Source organism: Triticum aestivum, chromosome 1D (assembly GCF_018294505.1).
Source record: "Triticum aestivum cultivar Chinese Spring chromosome 1D, IWGSC CS RefSeq v2.1, whole genome shotgun sequence".
Lineage (NCBI taxonomy): Eukaryota > Viridiplantae > Streptophyta > Magnoliopsida > Poales > Poaceae > Triticum > Triticum aestivum.
This window is the reverse complement of record NC_057796.1, coordinates 72497694-72522605: the sequence shown is the minus strand read 5'-3', so window position 1 is coordinate 72522605 and position 24912 is coordinate 72497694.

Below are 24912 nucleotides of genomic sequence, written 5' to 3'. Positions count from 1 at the left end.
ATTCATCAAGATCAATCAAGTAGGAAGTAGGGTATTACCTCCATAGAGAGGGCCCGAACCTGGGTAAACATCGTGTCCCCCTTCTCCTGTTACCATCGATCCTAGAATCACAGTTTGGGACCCCCTACCCGAGATCCGCCGGTTCTTACTTCATTTTATTTTGATCTGCTTATCAGTTGCATCGGTACTCTTTTGTACGTTTCATATTCGCCAGGGCCTACTTATCGCCCCACAATACGGCAGCAAAGTCCGAACAATTCTTATATATAAGTTCGGCACCCTGAATTTAGCATTATATGCATTGGCTCCGAATCATGTCTTTTGTCAATAGTTGGGTTGCCCGGCTCCTGTGCTTGCTACCCTATGTTCCGCTCTATCGGCTAGGGTAGTAAAGGGAGAACTACTGCGATTATGCCCTGGCCTTGACCGGATGAGCACCACAGTACAGAAAGCCAAAAATTGACTGTATGATACGGCAAGAGCCGATCAGCTGTTCGAGGGTTACAAAATCGTTGGAGATTTTTTCCGCGTTATGCGAAGGATCGGCACTTCCCGATCAGATGCTGATAGCACCCTGGCTTGGACCAGGGGCTGCGCACTTGCTTTATTATAAAACTCCTATGGCTAAGTGAGGGCGTTTAAGCCGTATAGTCTAATTGCCTTGTTCGTTGCGCTAAACAACTCCTTCAAAGGACCATATAATTGGATCAAGATTGTTTAGATTCCATCCAGAACACCTCCGTACTACCTACGCGAGGGCAGAAGCCGACGACTGGCCAACCCTCAGGTTACAAACAACACAGCCGCATAGGAGGAAACAATTAAAGCATAACAAAATTACATTACAGGCTTTGTTTCCATAATACAAGGCAAGGGCAACATGAATACATTTATTCAAATACAATGTCCTGCGAACATTGAGCTGCCACAAGTCGAGACCCTTCTATGGCATCCGCAAAATATCTCTCAGGTGTGCGGTGCTCCTTGCCCTCCGGCGGCCCGCTGGCAACTTCAACGGCGTTCATCTTTGCCCACCACATCTTGCAACGAGCGAAGGCCATACAGGCACCTTCAATACAGGCAGAGCGCTTGACGACGTCCAGCCACGGACAGGCTTCCACTAGCCACCTCACGAGTCCGAAGTAGCTACCGGGCATAGCTTCGGCTGGCCACAGCCAGATCATCAAATCCTTCATGGCTAGTTCGGCCTCCCTGTGCAGCTCCACCAGCTGCTTCAGCTGATCGGTGAAGGACACGGGATGCTCTGGCGTCGCATACTGCGACCAGAATAGCTTCTCTGTAGAACCCCCTCCTTCGGCTCAGTAGAACTCTGCAGCATCTGATACGCTGCGTGATAGATCCGCAAAATCCACTGGGGAACTCCGAACCCGGGTTAGTAAAAGGTACTGCTTCTCTACATGCTTGCTTTGCATCTTAAAAGCCTTACCCGCCGTGATCTTCTTGGCCTCCTGGATCTCCTGGAGAGTGGCCTGGGCCTCATTCTGTGCGGTCTCCATGCTCTGACGAGCATCGGTGAGTTCGGCCCCTTGAGCCGACGCATCATGCTCCAAGGTCTCACATTTTTTCCCGCATCCTGGAGCTCCTGCTGGATTTCTTTGACCCGAGCCTCGAGCTTCTTACAGGCGGCTTGCTGCTGGACAGCCTTCTCCTCGGCCTAGCCCAGGGCCTTCCTCAGGGCCTCGACCTCGGTCGCGGCTCCTGCACATATTACGACACTACATTCAATACACAGCGCATATGCTTTCCGAATACACACCAAGTCGTTACTCACCATGCTGCTCCTGGAGCTGAACCTTAACCTCGCCGAGCTCGCTCTCGGTCTGCTCCAGCCTCTGCCTCTGTTCGGAGACTTCGGCAGCATGCGAGGTCACGGCCAACAGCGCCCTGCTTATGCATACCTATCACGTTAGTCTCCTACAATAAAAGATTGATCCTCTGTCCGGTTCTTCTCGCCGAGCACCGGACAGTGTCTCAGGGGCTACTGACTACATGGGGTTTTTCTCTTCCTATGTCACTTACCTCGAAACCTGTCAACAGGTTGCTGCAGGCTTCGTTCAGTCCACTCTTGGCAGACGGAACCTTCTCGATCACCGCGCCCATAAGGACACGGTGCTCGTCCATAACGGAGGCGCCTCGTAGCGCCCCCATCAGGTTATCCGGTGTCCCTGGATGGACAGGGACCACCGGCGGAAGCGGCGCACCCCCCTCCTTCAAAGGGGGCTGCTCGCCCGACTCCGGAGCCATATGGGTCTCCGGAATCATATTCGGCTGAGGGCCAAACTGGATGCGGCCCTCTTCACTAGTTTCCATGGGGATCGGCTCCCCCATGTGTCCGGCAGTGGAGGTCTCGCCTTGTGGCGCCTCCCGGACAGCGTCCTGGGCCCCTCCCTTCGGAGCGGTTCTCCGGGACAACACTTCGGTGTCGTCCCTGGCCACGGGGGAGTAAGCAGGCGGTGGCGACATGCTCGCCATCTCCGACGGAGCCAACGAACCTCCAGACGAGGATCGTTGGATTAGGTCGCGGGCCGGACTGCAATAGTACAATTAACTATGTCAAGATAATGGAGAGAAAGGGCGGATGTGCGCACGAGCGAGCCATGTCACTTACGATGCGGCATGGGGCTTAGTGCGGGGGCGTCGTTCTAGACTGCTTTCAACGTCCCACGCGGTGTTGACCGCTGGGACGCCCTTCCCCTTCTTGGGCGTTTCCGTCTCCAGATGCGCCGAATCCGCCCTCTTCTTCTTCCTCTCCTCAGGGGGAGGGTTGTTTTCTTCCTCCTCCTCCTCTTCCTCGTCATTGTCCTCAGGGACAGAAGAATGAGCTTCGTCGTCTTCGGACGTCGCGTCCGAAGTGCCCTTGCAACAGGGGCCACTCTTGGCCCCCTTTGCCTTCTTCTTGGCCTTCTTCTCCGGCGCCTTATATGGCGCCGGTACCAGCATCTTCGCTAGACGCGGGATGACTGGTTCTTCAGGCAGCGGAGCCGGACACTGGATCCGCTTCGCCCTCTCCGTCCAGTCCTGAAAAGAGCAATAATAAAAGCTCAGACATCATCCTCGAAACAATTAAGTTGGGGATACGTCAGAAATAACATACCTCGCTGGCGGGGTGTTGACAATGGTGACCACGGTCTGAGTCCGTGGCCGGTGGCTTCTCGTTGCCCTTAAAGAGCAACTTCCAGGCGCCTTCGTGGGTAGTCTCGAAGAGCCTTATTAAGGTCTGGTGCTTCTTCGAATTGAATTCCCACAGAGGGCGGCTTCGGCGCTGGCACGGAAGAACCCGGCGAACCAGCATCACCTGGATTACGTCAACAAGCTTGACATTCTTGGTCACCATGCTCTGAACATGCGTCTGCAGCGCTATCAACTCGTCAGGTGAACACCAGTCCGAACTCTTCTCGACCCAGGAGGTGAGTCGCATAGGAGCACCGGAGCAGAATTCGGCGGCTGCGGCCCAGGTGGCGCCGCGAGGTTCTGTGATGTAGAACCACTGCTTCTACCACTCCTTTACTGTCTCCACAAAAGTACCCTTGGGCCAGGAGACGTTGGATAGCTTGCTCGCCATGGTTCCCCCGCACTCCACGTGCTGGCCATCCACCACCTTCGGCTTCACATTGAAGACTTTGAGCCACAGCCCGAAGTGGGGTTGGATGCAGAGGAAGGCCTCACACATGACGATAAACGCCGAGATGTTGAGGAAGGAATTCGGGGACAGATCATGGAAATCTATCCCGTAATAATACATCAGCCCGCGGACGAAAGGGTGCAGTGGAAACCCTAGCCCGCGGAAGAAATGGGGGATGAATACCACCCTCTTGGTGGGCTTCAGCGCGGGGACGACTTGTCCCTCGACCGGCAGACGGTGGGCGATCTCCTTCGCCAAGTATCCGGCCGCCCGAAGCTCAGTAATGTCCTCCTCCTTGACGGAGGAGACCATCCACTTGCCCTGACCACCGGATTCCGACATGGTTGCTTGAGTGGAAAGGAGATGAGAACTTGGGCGCTGGAGCTCGAGATTGGAAAGGCGGAGACAGAGAGAGCGTGAGAAGAGGAAGAGGGAATCCTTATCCCCTTATAAAGGTAGCAAATATTAAACGCCTCCTCACTCGCCTTAAGATTCGCCTATTCCCAAGGGTTGTATAAACGGCACGGTTGGGTTACCCATGCCCGCATTGATGAAAATCCCGCAATAAGGGGACACGATCTCTGCTTCGACGGGACGTGCCAATTACAACCACATCTCGAAACGTGGGATGGCAGATGAAAACGGTTCGAAATTATGACCGAACAGATGTGATGTCGTGTTGTGAACAAGCTGTCAACAGATTAGATTCATGCAAATATTATATTCTCTTTGCGGTTGTGTGTGGAATGCGTTACAGGTCTGGATATAATCATCGCATCCGAAGACTATCGTGGAGTTCGGAAAAGGGGGAACCCTCCTTGCAATGCCGGAGACAATCTGCGCGCCGGACTCCTCGTCATTGAAGCCAGGTTCAGGGGCTACTGAGGGAGTCCTGGACTAAGGGGTCCTCGGGCGTCCGGCCTGTTATTCATTGGGCCGGACTGATGGGCTGTGAAGGTGTGAAGGCCGAAGACTATACCCGTGTCTGGATTGGACTCTCCTTGGCGTGGAAGGCAAGCTAGGCGACCAACTATGAAGATTCCTTCTTATGTAACCGACCCCATGTAACCCTAGATCTCTCCGGTGTCTATATAAACCGGAGAGCGTAGTCCGGATAGATGGATACACATTACCATAGTCATACATGCTAGACTTCTAGGATTTAGCCATTACAATCTCGTGGTAGATCAACTCTTGTAACACTCATATTCATCAAGATCAATCAATCAGGAAGTAGGGTATTACCTCCATAGAGAGGGCCCGAACCTGGGTAAACATCGTGTCCCCCGTCTCCTGTTACCATCGATCCTAGACGCACAGTTCGGGACCCCCTACCCGAGATCCGCCGGTTTTGATACCGACATTGGTGCTTTCATTGAGAGTTCCACTGTGCCGTCGACAAGAGGCTCGATGGCCCCTTCAATCGTTGATAATGACGCTGCCCAAGGAGGAACCTTCCTTCCCGGACAGATTTTTGTGTTCGGCGGCTTCGTACTGCGGGCCAACTTGCTTGGCCGTCTTGAGCAGATCGATAGCAACGCCCCTGGCCACCAGATCAGATTTGGAAGCTTGAACTACGTCACGGATACCCATGGAGACTTGATCTTCAATGGGTTTGAAACCGCAGCGATCGCTCCCCCTCGTCCCGATGAACATGACTTATATTTGTTATTGGATTACATCCAGGAGGTGGATCTTGTTGCTGCAACGGCCTCAGAACCGAAGCAGATCGTGCCCTCCGAGGCCACAAAGTCCGCGGCATTGGAGCCACACACGGACTCGACATCCTGCAATGTTTGCGTCAATGGAACTCCGGACTCGTCTCTGGTTATACGTTCCAGACCAGGTATGCCTGCGGATATCGAGCTGGATCGGTTATCAATTTTTGAATTTAGCGCCGCAGACATCTTCCAGCATTCACCTTTGGGTGACGTGCTAAACTCTTTAAAGAACTTGTCCTTGGAGGAGGACTCACAGCTGAACTATGTTCGGTTCGAGCTAGAGGCGGATGACGAGGAATTTTGCTTCCCACCCGCCACCCACTTCATAGCCACTGTCGATGACTTAACCGACGTGCTTGACTATGGCTCCGAAGACATCGACGGCATGGAAGACGATGCCAACAAGGAGCAAGGCCAAGACCCGCCATTTACTGGATGTTGGACGGCCACCTCTTCGCACGACGTGTACATGGTTGATACACCTAAAGGATCTGGCGACGACAAAGAAGAGCCAGATGCGAATAAAACCTCTGAGACGCAGTCCAAGCGCCGGCGGCCCAAACGCTGCTCTAAGCCCCGTCGCTCAAAGGATGGCAACACTGGCACCAAAGAAAATAGTACTCCGGGCGACGCCGAAAACAATGAAGACCCTGTCGGGGCTACATCCAAACAGGAGGAACATGACAACAGGCAAGACAACCCTGACGAATAGGCCATAGAAGATGACTCGGAGGACGATAGTTACCGTCCACCCTCTAGCCCACCAACTGGCCTCTGCCTGCTTGGGCTGTACCCACGTGAGTTATGCATGTACCTAGCTGGCCCATCCCGCATCCCTGTTGTAGCAGCGATTCCAGCAGCCGCTGCTTTCGATCAGATCGAATGGATCGATCTCCGAGACGCCAAGACTTCTGCTGCTACACGATCCTGCGCCGCCGGCTTGCATGCGGCCACTCAGCTTGGGCCACACCCACACACCCTACAGCTGCTAGCATACCCGCGCTAGCCTGCACGCCGCTCCAGCATGGATAGCGATCCGGTGCCTCGCCTTCTGTACGTGCGTGTGCCACGCAACCCTAGCAGCCCCGAACCGCATATGTACCGATCTGATCTATTGTTGCTTTGCGAAGACTCCACGGCTCCTTGCATCTGCTAGCTTCCGATCACTTCTCGAGTTCAGATGTATCCCGATCGCCTCTTGCCTGCATACGCCGCATCAGCGACTTCTCATGCAGAAACCATTGATCAAAACATCACTCCTTCCTAGATAAAAACCGAACCGCAACCTCTTCAAACCTTGCTCATGATACCACTTGTTAGAATTAATCCGAGGCCATTGTCGATCTACCGAGGACCAAGCAATCACACAAGCATGACACCCAGATTTGTTACTAAGGTTCACCTCTTGGGGGACGCAATATTTCAAAAAAATTACATACGATCACGCAAGATCTATCTAGGAGATGCATAGCAACGAGATGGGACAGTGTGTCCACATACCCTCATAGAATGAAAGCGGAAGCGTTTAGTAACGCGGTTGATGTAGTCGAACGTCTTTGCGATCCAACCGATCCAAGCACTGAACGTACGGCGCCTCCGCGTTCAGCACACGTTCAGCTCGATGACGTCCTTCGAGCTCCTGATACAGTTGAGGCCGAGGGAGAGTTTCGTCAGCATGATGGCGTGGCGACTGTGATGACAAAGTTACCGGCGCAGGGCTTCGCCTAAGCACTACGACGATATGACCGAGGTGTGTAACTGTGGAGGGGGGCACCGCACACGGCTAAGAGATTGTCTGTTGTGCCTTTGGGGTGCCCCTGCCCCCGTATATAAAGGAGGGGAGGAGGAGGCCGGACAACAAGGGGCGCGCCAGGGAGAGGGGATTTCTACTAGGACTCCAGTCCTAGTAGGATTCGGCCCCACCCTTTTTTCCTTCAACCGGAGGGGGAAAAGGGGAAGGAGAGGGAGTAGGAGAAGGAAAGGGGGGTGGCGCCCCCTTCCCAAGTCCAATTCGGCCTCCTCCCTTGTGGGGGGTGCACCAGCCCCTTCTGGGCTGGTTAGCCTCCCTCCTATGACCCATAAGGCCCATATCTTTCCCCGGGGGTTCCGGTAACCCCTCCGGTACTCCGGTATGTACCCGATACACTCCAGAACCCTTCCAGTGTCTGAATACTACCATCCAGTATATCAATCTTTACTTCTCGACCATTTCAAGACTCCTCGTCATGTCCGTGATCTCATCCGGGACTCCGAACAAACTTCAGTCATCAAATCACATAACTCATAATACAAATCGTCATCGAACGTTAAGCGTGCGGACCCTACGGGTTTGAGAACTATGTAGACATGACCGAGACGCATCTCCGGTCAATAACCAATAGCGGAACCTGGATGCTCATATTGGTTCCTACATATTCTACAAAGATCTTTATCGGTCAAACCGCATAACAACATACGTTATTCCCTTTGCCATCGGTATGTTACTTGCCCGAGATTCGATCGTCGGTATCCTCATACCTAGTTCAATCTCGTTACCGGCAAGTCTCTTTACTCATCTCGTAATGCATCACCCCACAACTAACTCATTAGTCACATTGCTTGCAAGGCTTATAGTGATGTGCATTACCGAGAGGACCCAGAGATACTTCTCCGATACACGGAGTGACAAATCCTAATCTCGATCTATGTGAACTCAACAAACACCATCGGAGAGACCTATAGAGCATCTTTATAATCACCCAGTTACGTTGTAATGTTTGATAGCACAAGGTGTTCCTCCAGTATTTGGGAGTTGCATAATCTCATAGTCAGAGGAACATGTATAAGTCATGAAGAAAGCAATAGCAATAAAACTAAACGATCATTATGCTAAGCTAACGGATGGGTCTTTTCCATCACATCATTCTCCTAATGATGTGATCCCGTTCATCAAATGACAACACATGTCTATGGTCAGGAAACTTAACCATCTTTGATTAACGAGCTAGTCACATAGAGGCATACTAGGGACACTCTGTTTTGTCTATGTATTCACACATGTACTAAGTTTCTGGTTAACACAATTTTAGCATGAATAATAAAAATTTATCATGATATAAGGAAATATAAATAACAACTTTATAATTGCCTTTAGGGCATATTTCCTTCAGTCTACCACTTGCACTAGAGTCAATAATCTAGTTACCAATAGTTCACATCTTTATGTGATTAGTTCACATCTCCATGTGACTAACACCCAAAGGGTTTACTAGATTCAATAATCTAGTTCACATCGCTATGTGATTAACACCCAAAGAGTACTAAGGTGTGATCATGTTTTGCTTGTGAGAGAAGTTTAGTCAACGGGTCTGCCACATTCAGATCCGTATGTATTTTGCAAATTTCTATGTCTACAATGCTCTGCATGGAGCTACTCTAGCTAATTGCTCCCACTTTTAATATGTATCCAGATTGAGACTCAGAGTCATCCAGATCAGTGTTTAAAGCTTGCATCGACGTAACTCTTTACGATGAACTCTTTATCACCTCCATAACCGAGAAATATTTCCTTATTCTACTAAGGATAATTTTGACCGATGTCGATCCACTCCTGGATCACTATTGTACCCTCTTGCCAAACTCATGGCGAGGTACACAATAGGTCTGGTACACAACATAGCATACTTTATAGAACCTATGACTGAGGCATAGGGAATGACTTTCATTCTCTTTCTATTTTCTGCCATGGTCGGGTTTTGAGTCCTACTCAACTTCACACCTTGCAACACAGGCAAGAACTCCTTCTTTGACTATTCCATTTTGAACTACTTCAAAATCTTGTCAAGCGTCGTGATCTATCTCTATTGATCTTGATGCTCAATGTGTAAGCAGCTTCACCGAGGTCTTTCTTGGAAAAACTCCTTTCAAACACTCCTTTATGCTTTCCGGAAAATTCTACAATATTTCCGATCAACAATATGTCACTCACATATACTTATTAGAAAGGTTGTAGTGCTCCCACTCACTTTCTTGTAAATACAGGCTTCACGGCAAGTCTGTATAAAACTAAATGCTTTGGTCAACTCATCAAAGCGTATATTCCAACTCCGAGATGCTTGCACCAGTCCATAGATGGATCGCTGGAACTTGCACATTTTGTTAGCACCTTTATGATTGACAAAACCTTCTAGTTGTATCATATACAACTCTTCTTCAATAAATCCATTAAGGAATGCAGTTTTGATATCCATTTGTCAGATTTCATAAATGTGGCAATCGCTAACATGATTTGAATAGACTTTAAGCGTCGATACGAGTGAGAAAATCTCATCGTAGTCAACATCTTGAATTTGTCAAAAACCCTTTTTGACAAGTCGAGCTTTGTAGATAGTAACACTACTATCAGCGTCCGGCTTCCTCTAGAAGATCCATTTATTCTCAATGGCTTGCCGGTCATCAGGCAAGTCCACCAAAGTCCACACGTTGTTCTCATACATGGATTCTATCTCAAATTTCATGGTCTCAAGCCATCTGTAGGAATCTAGGCTCATCATTGCTTCCTCATAGTTTGTAGGTTCATCATGGTCTAGCAACATGACTTCCAGAACAAGATTACCGTACCACTCTGGTGTGGATCGTACTCTAGTTGACCTATGATAACCCACAAGTATAGGGGATCGCAACAGTTTTCAAGGGTAGAGTATTCAACCCAAATTTATTGATTTGACACAAGGGGAGCCAAAGAATATTCTCAAGTATTAGCAGTTGAGTTGTCAATTCAACCACACCTGGATAACTTAGTATCTGCAGCAAAGTATTTAGTAGCAAAGTAGTATGATAGTAACGGTAACGGTAGCGAAAGTAATATTTTTGGGTTTTGTAGTGATTGTAACATTAGCAACGGAAAAGTAAACAAGCGAAGAACAATATGTGAAAAGCTCGTAGGCATTGGATCGGTGATGGAGAATTATGCCGGATGCGGTTCATCATGTAACAATCATAACATAGAGTGACACAGAACTAGCTCCAATTCATCAATGTAATGTAGGCATGTATTCCGAATATAGTCATACGTGCTTATGGAAAAGAACTTGCATGACATCTTTTGTCCTACCCTCCCGTGGCAGCGGGGTCCTAGTGGAAACTAAGGGATATTAAGGTCTCCTTTTAATAGAGTACCGGACCAAAGCATTAACACATAGTGAATACATGAACTCCTCAAACTACGGTCATCACCGGGAGTGGTCCCGATTATTGTCACTTCGGGGTTGCCGGATCATAACACATAGTAGGTGACTATAGACTTGCAAGATAGGATCAAGAACTCACATATATTCATGAAAAAATAATAGGTTCAGATATGAAATCATGGCACTCGGGCCCTAGTGACAAGCATTAAGCATAGCAAAGTCATAGCAACATCAATCTCAGAACATAGTGGATACTAGGGATCAAACCCTAACAAATCTAACTCGATTACATGATAAATCCCATCCAACCCATCACCGTCCAGCAAGAATACGATGGAATTACTCACGCACGGCGGTGAGCATCATGAAATTGGTGATGGAGGATGGTTGATGATGACGATGGCAACGGATTCCCCTCTCCGGAGCCCCGACCGGACTCCAGATCCATTCAAATCATGCAAGTTAGAGTCCAAAACAAGGGCAAAAGTGTTTGGAAAAGTAGATATGACGGAGACGTATCAACTCCCCCAAGCTTAAACCTTTGCTTGTCCTCAAGCAATTCAGTTGACAAACTGAAAGTGATAAAGAAAAACTTTTACAAACTCTGTTTGCTCTTGTTGTTGTAAATATGTAAAGCCAGCATTCAAGTTTTCAGCAAAGATTATGACTAACCATATTCATAATAACACTTAGGTCTCATGTTTATTTATGTCAATGGCATAATCAACTAGCGAGCAATAATAATAAATCTCGGATGACAACACTTTCTCAAAACAATCATGATATGATATAACAAGATGGTATCTCGCTAGCCCTTTCTGAGACCGCAAAACATAAATGCAAAGCACCTTTAAAGAGGCTTTTGGCCTAAGTTGGTCTATTGCCACGGATGGCCTAGCGGATATCCAATGTTATAGTTGGGGTCGTACTGAGATGCAACAGTTATTGCATCGTGGGCTGCAGCTTGGAGGCGAGCTATCTCAGCCCTCCTCTCATACTCGTTCGCCTCCTCCCTGGTTATGAAATATCTCCCCTTCGCCTGCAAGTCAAAGAAAGTAGGAGCAGGGAGAGCGATGTGATAGGTGTGTCGTCTTTCAAAGATTAGTCAGTACTGGAGGTACTGATTGTTCCTCTCAACAAAACGATGACGAACCATAGCCTCATAATCTAAATGAACAGGAGGCAACTCAATATCATACTCACATATGGGTATATTAAGAAAATTAGCTAAACGGGTTGCATAAATTCGACCAAAGAAATCTCCATTAAATCTATTATTATGCAACCTACGTGCAACAATGGCTCCCAAATTATAATGTTTATCTCCTAATACAACACTCCTAAGAATACTGAGGTCGGGGACACACATGTGACATGCTTCATCCTTACCATTTATGCACCTACCTATGAAGAGAGAAAAATAATGTATAGCAGGGAAATGAATGGTCCCTATGGTAGCTTGTGCTATGTCTCTAGATTCCCCCACAGTTATAATAGCAAGAAAATCTCTAAATTCAGATTTTCGAGGTTCACTAGGACTACCCCATTGTGGAAGTTTGCAAGCAGTATTAAAATCCTCTAAATCCATAGTCCAAGAATTTTCATAAAGATCAAACAGGACAGTTTGAGAATTGCGTGACGATGAAAATTCAAACCTCCTCACAAAGGAATCAGTGAGATAGTGATACTAATGGCACTTATCTGCCTCGAAGCTCACAAGATCAGCGTTACGCACATATGTGTTAAATTCTTCCTTGATTCCTACTCGATCCATGAAGTCCTCTGAAGGCCATTCACAAGCTCGCACTTGAGCGTCCCTTGGTGGTTCATCGTCGGCATCGCGCATTGCGAGCCTGGGTCCTTGCTTCCTTGAAGGGCCACCTTGGTACATTTTCCTAAACATATTTCTTCCTCTGAAAAATTTCTAAAAAATTTAGTAACTTCAAATAAAAGTGAACCAAACTCAACAAAATTGATAGCAACTACTCCCACAAGTGCCTAGAGCCTATATCATGCAATAGAACTACTTGGAACCATATAAATTTGACATGCAAGCTCAAGAACAGGGTCACCTAGGCAGCACAAATTTGCAATGAATAAAGCACTAGAACAAAAACTAATTGGACCATTGGAGGAGTCACATACCAAGGAACAATCCCGCAAAGCAGTTTTGTGAGAGGTGCTTTGAGCAAGGAGATCGAAAATCGCAGCAAAATGAGTTAGAACTCGTGCTTGAGCTGGTTGGTGATTTTTTTGGGAGGAAGGAGTGTGTGGTTGCTGGAATAAGTGGAGGGGAGCCACCGTGGGCCCACGAGGCAGGGGGCGCGCCCGGGGGGGTGGGCGCGCCCTGGACCCTCGTGGCCACGTGCTAGCTCCCCGGGATGTGTTCTCAGTGCCAAATATTCTAAAATATTCCAGAAAAATCACATTAAATTGGCAGGGCATTTGGAGAACTTTTATTTTGGGGGTATTTTTTATTGCACGGATAATTCAGAAAACTGACAGAAAATACTATTTTTGCTTTATTTCTACTAAATAACAGAAAGTAAAAGGAGTGTACAGAAGGTTGTGCTTTCTAACTTCATCCATCTCATGCTCATAAAAAGGAATCCACTAACAAGGTTGATCAAGTCTCGTTAACAAACTCATTCCGAATAACATGGAACCGAAGAAATTTCGATAACACTATGTTACCTCAACGGGGATATGCACGTCCCCAATAATAAGAATATCATATCTCTTTTTGACAGTAGGAAGAGGAAATTCAAAACCTCCAAAAATAATAGATGGAATTTTTCCAATAGAATTGATACTGTGGACTTGAGGTTGTTTCCTCGGAAAGTGTACCGTATGCTCATTACCATTAACATGAAAAGTGACATTGCCTTTGTTGCAATGAATAACAGCCCCTGCAGTATTCAAAAAGGGTCTTCCAAGAATAATAAACATACTATCGTCCTCGGGAATATCAAGAATAACAAAGTCCGTTAAAATAGTAACGTTTGCAACCACAACAGGCACATCCTCACAAATACCGACAGGTATGGCAGTTGATTTATCAGCCATTTGCAAAGATATTTCAGTAGGTGTCAACTTATTCAAATCAAGTCTACGATATAAAGAGAGAGGCATAACACTAACACCGGCTCCAAGATCACATAAAGCAGTTCTAACATAATTTCTTTTAATGGAGCATGGTATAGTGGGTACTCCTGGATCTCCAAGTTTCTTTGGTATTCCACCCTTAAAAGTATAATTAGCAAGCATGGTGGAAATTTCAGCTTCCGGTATCTTTCTCTTATTAGTAACAATTTCTTTCATGTACTTAGCATAAGGATTCATTTTGAGCATATCAGTTAATCGCATACGCAAAAAGATAGGTCTAATCATTTCAGCAAAGCGCTCAAAATACTCATCATCCTTTTTCTTGGATGGTTTGGGAGGAAAAGGCATGGGTTCTGAACCCATGGTTCTCTTTCTTTACCATGCTTCCTAGCGATGAAGTCCCTCTTATCATAACGTTGATTCTCTGATTGTGGGTTATCAAGATCAACAGCAGGTTCAATTTCTACATCATTTTCATTGCTGGGTTGAGCATCAACATGAACATTATCATTAACATTATCACTAGGTTCATGTTCATTTCCAGATTGTGTTTCAGCATCCGAAATAGAAATATCATTGGGATTCTCAGGTGTGTCTACAACAGGTTCACTAGAAGCATGCAAAGTCCTATCATTTTTCTTTTTCTTCCTTTTAGAAGGACTAGGTGCATCTATATTATTTCTTTGAGAATCCTGCTCAATTCTCTTAGGATGACCTTCAGGATACAAAGGTTCCTGAGTCATTTTACCAGTTCTAGTAGCCACTCTAACAGCATAGTCATTATTCTTACTTTTTAATTCATTGAGCAAATCATTCTGAGCTTTAAGTACTTGTTCTACTTGAGTGGTAACCATAGAAGCATGTTTACTAATGAGTTTAAGTTCACCTTTAACTCTAGACATATAACCACTCAAATGTTCAAGCATATAAGAATTGTGTTTTAATTGTCTACCAACATAAGCATTAAAGTTTTCTTGTTTGACAATAAAATTATGAAACTCATCTAAGCATTGGCTAGCAGACTTATAACGAGGAATATCACCTTCATCAAATCTATAGAGAGAATTTACCTTTACTACCTGTGTCGGGTTATCAAGACCATGTGTTTCTTCAATAGGTAATGAATTAAGACCATATATTTCTTCAACAGGCAGTAAATCAAGACCATGTATTTCTTCAATAGGAGGTAAATTCTTAACATCTTCAGCTTATATACCTTTTTCTTTCATAGATTTCTTTGCCTCTTGCATATCTTCAGGACTGAGAAATAGAACACCCCTTTTCTTCGGAGTTGGCTTAGTGGTTCAGGAAGTGTCCAATTATTTTCATTGGTCAACATATTATTCAAGAAAATTTCAGCTTCATCTGGTGTTCTTTCCCTGAAAACACAACCGGCACAACTATCTAGGTGGTCTCTGGAAGCATTGGTTAGTCCATTATAAAAGATATCAAGTATTTCATTTTTCTAAAGAGGATGATCAGGAAAAGCATTAAGTAATTGGAGAAGCCTCCCCCAAGCTTGTGGGAGACTCTCTTCTTCAATTTGCACAAAATTATATATTTCCCTTAAAGCAGCTTGTTTCTTATGAGCAGGGAAATATTTAGCAGAGAAGTAATAAATCATATCCTGGGGACTACGCACACAACCAGGATCAAGAGAATTAAAACATATCTTAGCATCACCCTTTACTGATAACGGAAATATTTTAAGGATATAATAGTAGCGAGTTTTCTCATCATTAATGAACAGGGTGGCTATATCATTTAATTTAGTAAGATGTGCCACGACAGTTTCAGATTCATAGCCATAGAAAGGATCAGATTCAACCAAAGTAATTATATCAGGGTCGACAGAGAATTCATAATCCTTATCAGTAACAAAGATAGGTGAAGTAGCATAAGCAGGATCATATTTCATTCTAGCATTCAGAGTTTTTTGTTTAAGCTTAGCTAATAATTTCTTAAGATCACTTCTATCATTGCAAGCAAGAAAGTCTCTAGCAGTTTCTTCATCCATAACATAGCCCTCAGGCACAACAGGCAATTCATATTTAGGGGGAGAGTCTTCATCATCACTTTCATCAATATTATCAGTTTCAATAATTTCATTCTCTCTAGCCTTAGCAAGTTGTTCATCAAGAAATTCACCAGGTGGCACAGTAGTATCAAGCATAGAAGTAGTTTCATCATAAGTATCATGCATAGCAGAAGTGGCATCATCAATAACATGCGACATATCAGAATTAATAGCAGAAGCAGGTTTAGGTGTCGCAAGCTTACTCAAAACAGAAGGTGAATCAAGTGCAGAGCTAGATGGCAGTTCCTTACCTCCCCTCGTAGTTGAGGGATAAAGTTTTGTTTTTGCATCTTTCAAGTTCTTCATAGTGACCAGCAGATATAAATCGCAAGTAACTCAAAGAATAGAGCTATGCTCCCCGGCAACGGTGCTAGAAAATAGTCTTGATAACCCACAAGTATAGGGGATCGCAACAGTTTTCGAGGGTAGAGTATTCAACCCAAATTTATTGATTCGACACAAGGGGAGCCAAAGAATATTCTCAAGTATCAGCATTTGAGTTGTCAATTCAACCACACCTGGATAACTTAGTATCTGCAGCAAAGTATTTGGTAGCAAAGTAGTATCATAGTAACGGTAACGGTAGCGAAAGTAATATTTTTTGGTTTTGTAGTGATTGTAATAGTAGCAACGGAAAAGTAAACAAGCGAAGAACAATAGGTGAAAAGCTCGTAGGCATTGGATCGGTGATGGAGAATTATGCCGGATGCGGTTCATCATGTAACAATCATAACATAGGGTGACACAGAACTAGCTCCAATTCATCAATGTAATGTAGGCATGTATTCCGAATATAGTCATACGTGCTTATGGAAAAGAACTTGCATGACATCTTTTGTCCTACCCTCCCGTGGCAGCGGGGTCCTAGTGGAGAGTAACGGATATTAAGGCCTCCTTTTAATAGAGTACCGGACCAAAGCATTAACACATAGTGAATACATGAACTCCTCAAACTACGGTCATCACTGGGAGTGGTCCCGATTATTGTCACTTCGGGGTTGCCGGATCATAACACATAGTAGGTGACTATAGACTTGCAAGATAGGATCAAGAACTCACATATATTCATGAAAACATAATAGGTTCAGATATGAAATCATGGCACTCGGGCCCTAGTGACAAGCATTAAGCATAGCAAAGTCATAGCAACATCAATCTCAGAACATAGTGGATACTAGGGATCAAACCCTAACAAATCTAACTCGATTACATGATAAATCTCATCCAACCCATCACCGTCCAGCAAGCCTACGATGGAATTACTCACGCACGGCGGTGAGCATCATGAAATTGGTGATGGAGGATGGTTGCTGATGACGATGGCGATGGATTCCCCTCTCCGGAGCCCCGAACGTACTCCAGATCAGCCCTCCTGAGAGAGTTTAGGGCTTGGCGGCGGCTCCGTATTATAAAACGCGATGAATCTTTCTCTTTGATTTTTTTTCTCCCCGAACACGAATATATAGAGTTGGAGTTGAGGTCGGTGGAGCTCCAGGGGGCCACGAGGCAGGGGCGCGCCCCCACCCTCGTGGAGAGGGTGTGGGACCCCTGGCCTTGATTCTTTCGCCAGTATTTTTTATATTTTCCATAAATAATCTCCGTGAAGTTTCAGGTCATTCCGAGAACTTTTGTTTCTGCACAAAAATAACACCATGGCAATTCTGATAAAAACAGCGTCAATCCGGGTTAGTTCCATTCAAATCATGCAAGTTAGAGTCCAAAACAAGGGCAAAAGTGTTTGGAAAAGTAGATACGACGGAGACGTATCAACCTGCGTCGTTCGGTAGTAACTTGATCTGATGTTTCATGATCATCATCATTAACTTCCTCGCTAATTGGTGTAGGCATCACTGGAACTGATTTCAGTGATGGGCTACTTTCCAATTCGAGAGAAGGTACAATTACCTCATCAAGTTCTACTTTCCTCTCTAGAAAGGATCCACTCTTAGCAACAAAGATCTTGCCTTCGGATCTGTGATAGCAGGTGTACCCAACAGTTTCTTTTGGGTATCCTATGAAGACGCACTTCTCTGATTTGGGTTTGAGCTTATCAGGCTGAAACTTTTTCACATAAGCATCGCAACCCCAAACTAAAAGAAATGACAACTTAGGTTTCTTGCTAAACCATAGTTCATATGGTGTTGTCTCAACGGATTTTTAGACGGTGCCCTATTTAACGTGAATGCAGCTGTCTCTAATGCATAAGCCCAAAACGATAGTGGTAAATCGGTAAGAGACATCATAGATCGCACCATATCTAATAAAGTACGGTTACGATGTTTGGACACACAATTACGTTGTGGTGTTCCAGGTGGCGTGAGTTGCGAAACTATTCCACATTGTTTCAAATGAAGGCCAAACTCGTAACTCAAATATTCGCCTCCGCGATCAGATCGTAGAAACTTTATTTTCATGTTACGATGGTTCTCAACTTCACTCTGAAATTCTTTGAACTTTTCAAATGTTTCAGACTTGTGTTTCATTAAGTAGATATACCCATATCTTCTCAAATCATCTGTGAAGGTCAGAAAATAACGATACCCGCCGCGAGCCTCAATATTCATCGGACCGCATACATCGGTATGTATTATTTCCAATAAGTCAGTGGCTCGCTCCATTGTTCCGGAGAACGGAGTCTTAGTCATCTTTCCCATGAGGCATGGTTCGCAAGCATCATGTGATTCCAAAAGCCCACCGGTATGGAGTTTCTTCATGCGCTTCACACCAATATGACCTAAACGGCAGTGCCACAAATAAGTTGCACTATCATTATTAACCTTGCATCTTTTGGCTTCAATATTATGAATATGTGTATCACTACAATCGAGATTCAATAAACCATTCACCTTGGGTGTATGACCACAGAAGGTTTTATTCATGTAGACAGAATAACTATTATTCTTTGACTTAAATGAATAACCGTATTGCAATAAACATGATCCAATCATATTATGTCAACGCAAACACCAAATAACATTTATTTTAGGTTCAACACTAATCCTGAAGGTAAAGGGAGTGTGCGATGGTGATCTTATCAGCCTTGGAATCACTTCCAACACACATCGTCACCTTGCCCTCAACTAGTCTCTGTTCATTTTATAAGTCCTGTTTCAAGTTACTAATCATAGCAACTGAACCAGTATCAAATACCCAGGGGCTACTATGAATACTAGTAAAGTACACATCAATAACATGTATATCATATATACTTTTGTTCACTTTGCCATCCTTCTTATCCACCAAGTATTTGGGGCAGTTCCGCTTCCAGTGACCATTTCCTTTGCAGTAGAAGCACTCAGTTTCAGGCTTGGGTCTAGTTTTGGGCTTCTTCATGGGAGTGGCAACTTGCTTGCCATTCTTCTTGAAGTTCCCTTTCTTTCCCTTGCCCTTTTATTTGAAACTAGTGGTCTTGTCAACCATCAACACTTGATGCTTTTCTTGATTTCCACCTTCGCCGATTTCAGCATCGCGAAGAGCTCGGGAATCGTTTTTCTTCATCCCTTGCATATTACAGTTCATCACGAAGTTCGAGTAACTTGGTGATAGTGACTAGAGAAATCTGTCAATCACTATCTTATCTGGAAGATTAACTCCCACTTGATTCAAGCGATTGTAGTACTCAGACATTCTAAGCACATCCTCACTGGTTGAGCTATTCTCCTCCATCTTGTAGGCAAAATACTTGTCAGAGGTCTCATACCTCTCGACTCGGGCATTAGTCTGAAATACCAATTTCAGCTCTTGGAACATCTTATATGCTCCGTGGCGTTCAAAACGTTTTTGAAGTCCTGGTTCTAAGCCGTAAAGCATGGTGCACTAAACTATCAAGTAGTCATCATACCGAGCTTGTCAAACGTTCATAACGTCTGCATCTGCTCCTGCAATAGGTCTGTCACTTAGCAGTGCATTAAGGACATAATTCTTCTGTGCAGCAACGAGGATAATCCTTGGATCGCAGATCCAGTCCGCATCATTGCTACTATCATCTTTCAACTTAGTTTTTCCCTAGGAACATATCAAAAATAAAACAGGGGAGCTATACCCGAGCTATTGGTCTATAACATAGATATGCAAATACTATCAAGACTAAGTTCATGATAAACTAAAGTTCAATTAATCATATTACTAAAGAACTCCCACTTAGTAGACATCCCTCTAGTCATCTAAATGATCACATGATCCATATCAACTAAACCATGTCCGATCATCACGTGAGATGGAGTAGTTTTCAATGGTGAACATCACTATGTTGATCATATCTACTATATGATTCACGTTCGACCTTTCGGTCTTAGTGTTCCAAGGCCATATCTGCATATGCTAGGCTCGTCAAGTTTAACCCGAGTATTCTGCACGTGCAAAACTGGCTTGCACCCATTGTATGTGAACGTAGAGCTTATCATGCCCGATCATCACGTGGTGTATCGGCACGACGAACTGTAGCAACGGCGCATACTCAGGGAGAACACTTATACCTTGAAATTTAGTGAGGGATCATCTTATAAAGCTACCGCCGTACTAAGCAAAATAAGATGCATAAAGGATAAACATCACATGCAATCAAAATATGTGAATGATATGGCCATCATCATCTTGTGCCTTTGATCTTCATCTCCAAAGCACCGTCATGATCTCCATCGTCACCAGCTTGACACCTTGATCTCCATCGTAGCATCGTTGTCGTCTCGCCAACTATTGCTTCCACGACTATCGCTACCGCTTAGTGATAAAGTAAAGCAATTACATGGCGATTGCATTTCATACAATAAGCGACAACCATAAGGCTCCAGCCAGTTGCCAATAACTTTCACAAAACATGATCATCTCATACAACAATTTATATCTCATCACGTCTTGACCATATCACATCACAACATGCCACTACTGGAATCAGCTTCTTTGCCGTCTGCCATGGTAGACGGCTAAGGCATAGATCCCAGACGGCAAACTTCTTTGCCGTCTGCCAGCAAACTGCAAACTGTCCGTCTAAATAGGTGCCAGCAAAGGCCTTCTTTGTCATCCGCTTCTTAGAAACGGACGGCAAAGGATTGTGCCGTCCGCCATTTGAGGCCAGTAGACGGCAAAGACAATGGACGACGGTGGGGTGGGGCCTGAGCCGCTAGGGGGTTAACGACGCTCTTTGCCGTCCGCTGGCAGACGACAAAGAGCTCAGTTAGGCCAGCACTGGGAAGCTGCCACGTGGCCAGCTATGCCGTCTGCCAGCAGATGGCAAAGAGTCAAAGGTCTTTGCCGTCCGCCAGCAGACGGCAAACTGACCAAATAGGCAGCCAGTGTTCCCAGTTTTTACAGGTAGCTGCCACGTGTCCTCTTTGCCGTCTACTAGTAGACGGCAAAGATCTTTGCCGTCCGCTAGCAGACGGCAAAGAGGCTATATATCCCCTGTTTTTATTTATATCCATTTAATTTCACTGGAATTCACACACAGATATACATCTATTTTTTTCACAGGCACATCAGACATATGATGTATCCAACACATAGCTCCATCCATGACAACATACATACATAAGAAACACAGTTTCATCCATACATCTTACACTAATATCACAATGTTCATCCAACACATTGTTCCATGCATCCATATAACAAGTTCCACATTATTCTTCAATACAAATGAAAAGAAGAACAGGGAAACAAGCACTCCATCCATGCAAGCTTCCATATAGTGAATTAAATCTGCAAAATGGGAAACAAGAAAGTTAGAAGAAGAAGAAGAAGGAGAAAACTAGAAGAAGAATAAGAAGGAGAAGAAGACTAGAAGAAGAAGAAGAAGAAGAAGAAGAAGTAGTAGTAGTAGTAGTAGTAGTAGTAGTAGTAGTAGTTCTTCTTCTTCTTTTCTTCTTTTCTTCCTATTCCTTCTTTTCTTCTCTTCCTTGTTTTTCTTCATCTTATTATGTAATGTGTGGACTAAATAGGCTAAATTATGTCATAAATGAACTAAATAGGCTAAATAAGAAGAAAAATGCCATTTTTGAGCTAACGTAGCAAATTATGCCATTTTTGACCTAACTAAGCTTATTGTGTCATTTTAGAGGACAACAAGCTAAGTATATGACATTTATGAGGTTAGCAAGGTTATGATGCCATTTACGAATAAAAACAAGTAAGAGGAGGAAAAGAAGAAGAAGAAGAAGAAGAAGAAGAAGGAGAAGAAGAAGACTAGAAGAAGAAGAAGAAGAAGAAGAAGAAGAAGAAGTAGAACTTCTTCTTCTTCTTTTCTTCTTCTTCTTCTTCTTCTTCTTCTTCTTTTCTTCTTTTCTTCCTATTCCTTCTTTTCTTCCTCTTCCTTGATTTTCTTCATCTTATTATGTCATTTGTGGACTAAATAGGCTAAATTATGTCATAAATGGATTAAATAGCCTAAATAAGAAGAAAAATGCCATTTTTTAGCTAACGTAGCAAATTATGCCATTTTTGACCTAACTAAGCTTATTGTGTCATTTTAGAGGACAACAAGCTAAGTATATGACATTTATGAGGTTAGCAAGGTTATGATGCCATTTACGAATAAAAACAAGTAAGAGGAGGAAAAGAAGAATAAGAAAAGAAGAAGAAAAGAAGAAGAAGAAGAAGAAGTGGTAGAACTTCTTCTTCTTTTCTTCTTCTTCTTCTTTTCTTCTTCTTCTTCTTCTTCTTTTCTTCTTCTTCTTCTTCTTTTCTTCTTCTTCTTCTTCTTCTTTTCTTCTTCTTCTTCTTCTTCTTCTTCTTCTTCTTTTCTTCCTATCCCTTCTTTCCTTCCTCTTCCTTGATTTCTTCATCTTATTATGTCATTTGTGGACGAAATAGGCTAAATTATGTCAAAAATGGACTAAGCAGGCTAAATAAGAAGAAAAATACCGTTACCACGGAGGTGTAGGAATGGTCGGGGTTGCGCAAGTGGCAGACGGAGGAGAAGGACCGATCGGGGTTCCGGCACTGGCAGACGCGGAAGGATTGGTCGATGCTTGTCGAGAGCCATGCTGAACCAAAGATTATTTCCAATAATGTCTCGTTAGCATGATGCAAACTGAAATGTGAATAGTAGTAACTAAGGACCATTCCAATCAAACTCACCGTGGTCGCAGGAGCAATCTGGGGCATCGGCGGAGGGGCCTGACCGTTTTTCTCACACATGGTCTGCACATTTGGTTCTCACGAGTCAGTCACATTAGTTAGTAATGCGAACATTACGTGCATGATTGGGCTAATATGCACAAGAAAGGTACCACGATGAGCTCGTATAGGGCCCGGTTAGACGCCTCGTTGCGGTTCCTCTCCTCCTCCAACAGCTTAGCCGTCCTCTCCTCCATCTCCCTCTCCACCGCCTTCCTTTTTGCCTCCTTCAAAAGCGCCTGGGTCTTCAATCTCTCTTTCTCAGCCAATGCTTGCAACACACCACTCCTCGTTAGCATTGTAATCATCGATGGACGCACACACAATATAATGGAGGAAAGGTGAGAGAGTCCGTATAACTAACCGCCATGGTGAGCTCCGCGGGCCGTGCACGAGGTGTTATCTGAGGATCAGAGCTACTCAGGTGCTTCTTGATCTGCGGGGGAGTCTTAGGACAACGTATCAGTCCATCACCAATGGCTTGAGAGCCATGGGACCTCCCGCCACCAGATATCATCACCAGCTCTGTATCAAAAGGATCCTGGCTCGGGTTAAAGTCCTCCCCTTTCCTCGCCTTCCCCTCGCCTCTGTACTTCACAAGCTTGTGGTGGGAGGAGATGTTGGTGAAGCTCTCTAGATGATCTAGGTCAGACTCCGTGAATGGCTTGGCCTTCTTGTACAGGGCCATATGGGCCATGCCATAGAGGTCGAACAGACTTGGCGCAGGCTTCTTGTGGTGGTGCGTCTGAGAGAGAGGAACAAAATATTAGTTAAGGGCTCAAGCTAGCATGAAGAATGATATTGCTATGTAAATAGGTCATTTTGGAGCTAAGAAAGGTTATTGTGTCATTTTCGAGGAAAATAAGCTAAGTTTAGGTCATTTTCGAGGTAACCAAGATTATTATACCATTTTTGACCAAAGTATGCTAATTATGTCATTATTGAGCTATCCAAGGTAGTTATGCCATGTTTTAGCTAACTATAACATATTTAGGCATTCTATAGAGCTATCTAAGGTTATTATGTCATTTTAGAGCTAATTATGTCTTGAATGAACTAGCTAAGATTAATTTAGGTCGTTATTGAGCTATCGAAGGTAGTTATGCCATTTTTTTAACTAACTAAAGCATATTAAGTCATTTTATAGAGCTATCTAAAGGTTATTATGTCATTTTAGAGCTAAATATGTCATAAATGAACTATCCAAGGTAGTTATGACTTTTTTAAACTAACTAAGCATATTAAGTCATTTTGGAAGGGATAAATGCTACCATGAAGAATGAAATTGCATGAATCATGTAGCAAACCACATACCCAGTTATCCCCGTACTCAAACAGGTTGGAGCTCCCTTGATGGTGTGGCACACCTTTCATTTGGTCGCGCTTATCCTTGGCCCTTTGGTGTTCGACTAGCCATTGGGGAGAGCACCACGCATCCACCAACGCCTCCCAACAGTCCATCTTATCCACACACCATCTCGCGGGCACCTAAGTGAGTCAGGAGAAATTTCAGTGCTACGCCTACGAATCAAATCAAGAAAACTAAGTTCAAGGCCTTAAGAATAGGTAATTACCTGCATGTACTTCTCCTTACTCAGAAACTTGCCGCGACACTTCTTCTTGGCCCTCCTAATACCCTTCGAGGCGTAGTAGTCTTGAACGGCCTGCACCCGAGCCTCGTGCCATAAGTTCTGAAATAGGCGCTTGCACTCGGTTTCGACAACCATACACGCGGCCTCTTGCTCTCCCTCTGAAACCCTGTAGAAGGTCTGCGATCAAATAAGACAACACTGATTAGTACAATCACTAGGTAGTGTTGATTTTTAATTCTGTAAAGGAGAAATTACCCAAAACCGACGGAACACAATGTCGGCCACCGTCTCGCACAAGACACCGTCGACCCTCTCCTCCGGCCGGGCCGGGGCAACCGAGTACAGCTCCCAGGTCAGTGATAGCTGTGCAACCTGACCCTCACCGGGCAACGTGTCCCACCCAAGGAAGTGCTGCCAGCAAAGCACACCAAGGACCTGGTTGGGCCTGCGGACACCACGGGGGTGTACCCAGCCCCAGCAGTATGACAAGGCC